Source organism: Triticum urartu, chromosome 2 (assembly GCF_003073215.2).
Source record: "Triticum urartu cultivar G1812 chromosome 2, Tu2.1, whole genome shotgun sequence".
NCBI lineage: Eukaryota > Viridiplantae > Streptophyta > Magnoliopsida > Poales > Poaceae > Triticum > Triticum urartu.
In genome coordinates this window covers 7,357,059-7,365,348 of record NC_053023.1, presented here as the reverse complement: position 1 = coordinate 7,365,348, position 8,290 = coordinate 7,357,059, and the positions used below count along the sequence as shown (strand labels likewise).

Genomic DNA, 8,290 nt, shown 5'->3' with positions numbered 1-8,290 from the left:
AAGAAACATCGGAGGTCAACACAGGCCGCACACCGACGGGCCGACACCGGAGAAGTCCAGCCGCCGCCGTGAACGACCCAAACCACCGCCATGAGCCACCACCACTCCATGGCAGCCCACATCCACGCGCGGGACCCCTAGGCGGAGCCCCGCACCGCCGTACCGACCTGCACCACTGGAAGAGGCCAGCCCAGCCATAGACGCCCCTGCTCCGGCCACCTCCAGCACCCAAGGACTGCCGGAAACAACCGGACCATGCCGTCTCAGCCCGGGCCGCCCGCGAGAACAGCCGGCCGGAGGAGCAGCCTGCCAAATCTGGATCGGACTACCACAGCCCCAACGCCGCCCACCCTGTGCAGGCACACTCCGCCGACCCCAGCAGCCCTCCACGCATCACTACCCGCCGCCACCATCGTCTCGCCGCTGCGCATACACCCAAGGCGACTGCCCGGCGCCGGCCAGGCTTTGCCCGGCGGTGGCAGGGGGAGGAGGCTGGCGGTGGCCGGGTTGGGGTAGGGTTTCGCCCCCCGCCCGACGCTCGTGGGGTGGAAGCTGTATGTAGTCATCTTTCGAATTGTACAGTGCATTTCATTACAATGGGCTATTTTATAAAACAACCAAGTTTACTCTGTCCGGTAAGTTTAATTAGTTTTTCAAACTATCTTAGTAGCACCATTACCATATATTATTACCACATGTCACATGTAGTCAGCTTCTTATTTGAACTATTACCACATTTCACTTGTGGTCAGTATCTTAGTACCAGTAATTAGTATCAAATTCGCTATCAATAATTTCCATTTCATGTTTACTGCATTCCCTGTTGATAAATTATCCTACTCAGTTACTAATTCATAACCTAACATGGGCACTAATAGTAATGGTAAGCCTGCCGAGCTAGCACACGGGAATTTCCCCACGGGACATGCTACCTACTACTAACTCTACTAGGACTAAGCTAAGACCATGTGTACAAGTCTGACACAAATTGCTACTGACTTGTATGGACATATTAACTTTATCTCTAACAGCCTTGGTATTTGGAAGGTCCACAAGCTGCACACTCTTTGACAACCTGGGCACTGGAGGATCATAATTTCCATTTCATTTTATTGTGTTCTTTCTATAGCAGAAGGGAAGAAGTGGCTTCAACACACATGATAACAGGGGTTAGCAAGTGGCTTCACACGCCCTCCCTTGATGCAAAACAACATTGTTGGGATGAGGATGGGATGGGGATGGTTCAAAAATGTGTTTGCGACAGGGGGTTTTAACTGTGTGTGATGGCGCAATCTGCACTAGTACAAGAGGTAGTACAAGCTTTGACTCTATCGCACGATATGTCAAAAGATAGACTTCCGAAAGTATTTTCTTTTCATTACATAGTAGAGACTTCGTCATTACTCCATGTATTCGAAAATACATAGGAAAAGGGTTTTGTTATTATGAGCGGCTCACTATTGGACAACTTAGAACTGGAGGACCACAAAATGGAAAATTATTCAAGTTTCCATTTCATTTTATTCTGTTGTTGATATAGCAGGAGCCAAGAAGTGGCTTCAACACACAAAATAGCAGGAGCTATACCTGTGCTTTCTGCCTTATAAAGTTTATTACCTCACTGCTTGGTCCAGAGTCCGAGGCCCCAAACTCAAGTGACATGTAACCCCCATCCATGCTTCCCAGTGGTAGTGATTCAGATCGTGATGCTGTATGATTGAAAACTTGTTTCATTTTGTTCACAGTATTAGATCCACCCTGCTGCTGCAGGGAGGATTTGCAATTCAACATTGTGCCAATTTTCCCATGTGGTACAATGTCGCTCATGCTGAGGAAAGACCAAATTGAATTAGGAGAGATGTGTAGCACTGCAGGTGATGAAGATCTTATCTGAGGTTACATACATAACAAGCACAGAACTGTCAGTATAAGTGATTGCAACAATTCATGAACTGCGACTGAGCTCAGCCATGTGGTACACTCACCGCATCCATCAGGCGGTCGATGGGCTTCTTACATCATCTCCAGCTGTTCGCCCCCCCCCCCCCTCCGGCTAGAAAAAAACGCCGCTTGGTGGCGAGCCAGCGATATTTTCGGCATGGAGGCGATTGGGGTGCCAGCCACCGCTCCCAGACGCCCATTTTGTAAAAAAAATATCAGACAGAATCGGCCAAAATTCGGCAAACACGGAATAGATTCGGCCGTATTATGCGTTCCATGGTTTTTGTACATATAGAAAACATAAAATCTACTGAAAAAAAAGAAAACAACGGCCTGCTGCTGTGCCGCCTACAGGTCGAAGAACTTGCTAAAAGCGGCGTAGTCGCCGTCGTCGCTGTCCTCATTCTCCTTCTTCATGCGGCCGTCCCTGTTGGACCCCTGCCCGGGGTCGTCCTGACGGACTGGTTTGGTCGGCAGCGGCGCCTTGTCGTCGCTTTCCTCGAGAACGATGACGCCTCCCTCGTCGCGGCCACGGCGCCGTGCTGCGATCTCCTCTAGGGTGTGGCGCTGGAGCTCCATCTCCAGCCGCGCCCAGTCCTCCCACGGCCACTTCAGGGCGGCCTTGTCATCGAGTGCGGCGTCAGCGGGCTCGCTCTTCACGGCGGCGAGCCCTGGCTCCGTCTTTGGCTTGATGAGGCGGGACGTAGGAGCCGAGGAGGCGCGGCCTCCCTTGTTGATGATTTCGTGGCTGCGGGTGCGCCGACCTTGACGCTGACGAGCGACGGTGATCCGGAGGAGTGGGAGGGGGATCGGGAGGAGGAGGAGGACCCGCCCAGCATCCGCCTTGGCAGCCACGGGCTGCCACTCCGGCGGGGGGCCGGGGCCGCCGGGTACTCGAGTGGCAGATCGTTGCCACCCTCGAGGTACTCGAGGACGGCGTGGAGCGTGCGGCCGGGGGTGCCCCACCACAGGCGGCGACCGTCGCTGTTGTTGCGCCCCCTTACCACCGGCGCGTTGTTGATGGAGGCGAGCCAGTCCACCTGCCGGTGTTCGAAGTACGCCGCCCACGCCTTGTGGTTCCGGCTCGTACTCCGGGAGGGCCCACTCCTCCTCCAACAGGGAGGTCCGCACGCGCTCGATCTCGGCGTGGAAGTAGTCGAGGTGTTCGACGTCGGGCAGAGTGGGGATTGGGATGCCCCCGGCGCTGAGCCTCCACCGCCCAGGCGTGCGCATGTCAGGGGGCGCCAGGTAGTTCGCCTCGTGGAGGAGGTGGGCTTCCCACTCATGTAGTGAGCGGCGGCCGAAGCCGTTGGCCGCAGCCGCGTCGTCGGGGAACCGTTTTACCCATCGCAGCTGTGCTTGCACGGGTGGCTAGACGGGGAGAGAGGGAAAGAGAGGGCGTCGGCGGCGAGAGGGGGGGCTACGGGTAGGTGCTTCCACCGGCGAGCGAGGGGCCGGATTTTATAGCGGCCGGGAGGGGGGGGCAGCAACGTGTGTACGTGTGGCGGGAGGGGCGCGTCGCCGCACTACGCCGCCCGTGATGAATCAGTGGAAGGCTGACCAGCGTCAGCCTTGGCATTGATTCCCCGCGAGAAACCGAGGCGATGAGGACGATGAGGCACAGGGGGTCGCTGACTCAGCAGGCCCGCCGTTCTTTCACGCCAAAATCGATTGCCCCGGCGATCCCGGGCGCCCCAAGCGCGCCGGGTTTGGCCTGGGTCCGCCGGCGCCAAAATCAGCCCGAGCCGGCGAAAAAGGGCTTCTGGGTCGCGGCAGGGCCGAATTTTTGGCGCTGGCGACAAAAAAGTGGCATGTTGGGGACGCGGCTGGAGATGCTCTTAGTCACCGGTGTTCTATCTTCACCTTGCGCCCGAACCTCTCCATGACCAACTGCTATGTCTTCCTGAAGTGATGAGGGTGGTGTTATTGGTTCGGTAGGAGTGACTTGGTTAGAACCATTTGCTTTTGTTGCGATGGTGGTGGTGCTGTGTTGCCATTCATCAAGATGGCAGTTATGCTGTCAACGTCCATTGAGATCATGGACACTGGAGCACAGGGTGATGCTGGTGCTACCACTGGATTTGCAACTGGTGAGGGGCTCAAGGACTCGAGCATACTGGAAGACCAAGACTGCAATGATCCTGGTGAAGAGAAGGAAGGACTTGGCATTCCTAGCAAGTGGTTGACATTGCTCTGCTGACGAGGTGGTGATATTCTAGCCATAGTTCTTTGCCCTGACTGCAAAATGCTTGCATCTGCAGGTTGCTTTTTCTGTCTACTGCAAGTGAAAAAGGCTAAGCACAGTAACTAAATTGGATAAGGGTAAGCAGAACTGGTAATGACATTGGTCACTTTACAATGTTATAAACAAAAAGAAAGTACTGTTTGGGCTATTAAGGATGACATGTTTTGTTGACAGTTTTAGCTATTCAATATATCTTAGCGTTCTATTATGATATCTCAAAACAAATACATAGAATTGCAGCAAAAGGAATAGTTGATCTTAATATCACTTCTACCTACCTTTTATTACCACCACTGGTTGGGATGCATTGCCAGTAAAATTGATGACTTTAGTCTGCTCTTCACAATTCTGCAACTGATATCATGTATTCATCTTTGCTTGGCAAGTTTTATTCCTCTCAAGAAGAGCCAGGAAATGATGTATGTATTTTTCATACTTGGGGAGGTCCACCTTCAAACCCTCGTGCACACTCTTCTGCAACGACATTAAATTCAGTATCCTTCTGATTGATTTCTTGAAATCTGCTTTGCGTTTGTATTGATTAGCTTTTGCTTCAGATAGTGATGAGAATTGTTCCTGTATGGAGATGGAACCAAGGGTTTAAGTGACAAAGATGCGCAAAATCATCAATGAATGAAGATTTATCTCTAGGAAAAGGACAAGTGACCTCTGTTAGTGTTGGAAGAACGACTCTACGATCCAGTTCCAAAAACTGAGAAAAGTATGCATCTTTCCAAGATTTCATCTGCAATGAAATATTGCAGCAATACAATTAGGCCGAGGAGTACAAATTTAACAAAACAACCATCAACAACTCATCTACTTGATTTGGTCATTCAGCTAGTAAGGCTTCTGCATTGAAATACACGTTCAAGTAAACATAATATCCCAGTACATATACAAGAACCTTAATTACTAAATTGGGTTTACTAAAGCAACTGTGCATAACTACCACATATTAGGAGTATACCTATAGATATAAGAACAGATAATACACACATACTCCCTCGTACAAAAAAAATACAGGACTTTTTTGTAGGCTAAACTAGCCTACAAAAACATCTTATATTTTGATGCAGAGGGAGTAGAAAATGAAGGATTCTCTCACCTTACAAAATATTTCCTCCTTGAGATGATATTCTCTGGCACACCCCATCGTAGCTGAAATATCAGACACTGTAACTTGAGAAAAACAAAAAAAAAATCAAAGGAAAACAATGATTGAAGTTATATGGAATTCACATTTTTTGTTAAATAAAGCAGCTTAAGTACCTGGAATCTGAGAGTTCTGACAAAGCGAAGTGCTTTGCTGAGCACCGGGAATCTGTTGTCCAGGTGGAGTCATGGGCTCAGGTTCACATGCCTTGAGTGGCGGACATAATAGACCTATTTGCCTAGCACCCTGCTGATTATTCCATCTTGTAAACTGACCAGGCTGCATCTTGGAGACATCAGCTTGTTGTGCTCCAACCATTTGGTACCTTTGCATGCCCATCTCTTGTTGGTTGGCTCTCAAAATTTGATTCAACCTTGTCATCTGCGGCTGTCGCACTCCTATAACACTATCATTTTCACCAAGTAGGTGATTTTGCTGAGAATTTGGACGAGTAAGTGACTTTAACCAACGACGGTATGTTCGTGTGCGGATTTTTGAAGCTGAGCTCCACGGAGCTTGGTATTTTGAAAATATCAAAAAGCATATTTAGAAGTTTCAAAAAATCTGAAAAAAAATCCATGGAAACATATATGTATTCCGCAAGAACATGTTAAATTTCATTTATAAATTTTGTGATTTGTAGGCTGTACAAAAACAAATTTCAGCCCAACAACAAAAACAAAAGGCCCGTTTGAAAATGTGAATGTCTTTTTTTCTGTATGCCACATGTTAAAGTATAATGCTGTGAGATTTTACACATACGTAGTATACATGTGTATGTGTGTTCACAAATGAATTAAAAAATATTTGCACTCTGGAAAAATGAAATTTGAAAAAGAGCTCCCTGGAGCTCAGCGTCCGTTGGCATTTTCCGCGGTATGTTCTTCGTTCCTTGCCTTCTCGAGACATTACTTGTGTACTGATCCTACCGCTATTGAATTTCTGTGCCTATATCCGGAAACAAGACATATCTCCGTGAAGACCTCCTATTTTTGAATAAGATCGGACATTTCCACATTGAGATGAAATGACATTGAGGAAAATAATACTGAGTTGACCGTCTAAGTTCTAATACCAGACGTGGTGTCCTCTAGTCATGCATTATGTTTGCTATAGCCAAGGGTTGATACCAGACGTGGAGCTTGGAGAAGAAAAAGGGACAAAAAGATAGATATTTCCCTTCACACGGGTCCAACAACGTGCACACTGCACACGACTAACGAACAAGGAAAGGCCATGCCGGTGGCCCAAGCACAGGCTACACAAACTTAGAAGGACCTGCATCCCTGAAATGCTACAGAAGGGCTCTGTCTAACTTACGTGTTACACCAAGTTAGACAACACAGAAGTGGTTCGCCCATATGTTTGCGTGAAATTGAACTAACAGTGCTAATGCGGGCAGGGTGAGCCAAATTATTGGCCGTTGTCCAAACATGCGCGATCTGGGTTGGCTGGTGCGCCCACCTGGAGGTAGACCAAAATTGCCGGGGTCCAAAGAAAAAATATAAATGATAAACATGTGGCCAGAATGAAAACTTAATAAAACATAAACATCCGGTCAACCGCTGGTCAAAGTCCACTTAAACATTAATTAAACACTAAAAAGAGTTTTGGTGCAAGTTGCCCTAGGCGTCCGCGTTGCCCTTGCCCTTGCCATCGTCGTCGCCAGCGGTGAGATTGATGAAGAGGGGAGGCAGCCCAGCCCACCCGAACGCCGCTTGATATGCCGCCAGGGCAGCCTCCTTCGGTGTTTGCAGCTATGGCGACATTGCGGCGTGGCGGGCGCGCTCCTCCTCCTCAAGGCGCAACTCCTGCTCCCAACGCATCTGTTGCTCGCTGTCGGCCTCCTCCTTGGCAAGCCAATGCGTCTTCCAGCGCTCAAGGTGGGCCGCCTCCTCCTCCTGTGTCGCGGAGTTGTGGGTGGGAGGCGCTCACCCAGTCGCGGAACTGGCCGGTCCATGAGTAGGACTCCTCGGGCCAAGTGGGCGGCAGCTGCGACCGCTTCCATGTGGGCATGGGCTCGGGCTCCGGCTCCTCCTCCGGTTTCGCCTTGGGCTTGGCGAAGTGTGGTGGTGGCGGGACAAACAGCGAAGCATGGACGGAGTCCCCTGCCGCCGACAAGGCGACTGACTGGTCAAGCCCATCCCAATGGGCATCCTCCTCGAGCCGGCTTTGCCTCCAGCGCGTGCTCCAGGGCCTCCTGGAGGGCAGGTTGGTACGCCACCAACGCCTCCTCCTCCTCTGGCAAAATCTCTAGGGGCGGCAGGCGAATGTCGTGGTCCATGTGGACGCCCCGGTGGCACTCCTCCTCGTGCTCTGGTGCAAACCAGCGCTCGTAGTTGGGGGAGTCTGGCACGTAGGCACGCATCATGCGCTACTCCGATGTAAGGAGCTCGCGACGCCGGTGAACCTCCTCGGCGTGCGCCCACGCCATGCGCGGCACCGCTAGAACCGAGATTCGGTGCGGGTCCAGATGCCAGCCGCGTGGCAGGTTGACATCTGGATACTTCAGGGGCCGGCGGTACTGCCAGTGCCATCGCCCCTGGTAGACTCGTATGTACAGCCACTCCCGCTCCCGCATTGGTGAGCCGCGTCTAGCCGGCGGAGGAGGAAGCGTGCGGGAAGAGCTCACGCCGGAGTTGAACCTCCCCTTCCCCTTCCCGCTGAAGAAGCCGATAGCTGGTGGCTGGCTAACTAGGGTTTCCGGCTGGCTGGCTAGGGTTTTCTGGTCGCTGGCGAGGGAGCAATTGTGGCTAGATGTGGACGGGGAGATGGAAGTGGATGATGCCGGCCCTGCCGCACGCTTCCATTAAAAAGGACGGCCACACGGCTATTCCACACACTGCTACGCAGACCCGAGGTAGGTGTTGGCGTTAAATACGACCGCTGCGTTGGTTGGCCGGCCGACATGTGAGGCTGCGGCGGACACCGAGGGAACGAGCGGTGCG

The 8,290-nt window shown here is 51.4% G+C and overlaps 1 pseudogene; it reads right to left on the bottom strand.

Annotated features, from left to right (window-relative positions):
• Window positions 1–263: 263 nt before the first annotated feature.
• On the bottom strand, window positions 264–7,710 carry LOC125534707 (annotated as a pseudogene).
• Window positions 7,711–8,290: the final 580 nt, after the last annotated feature.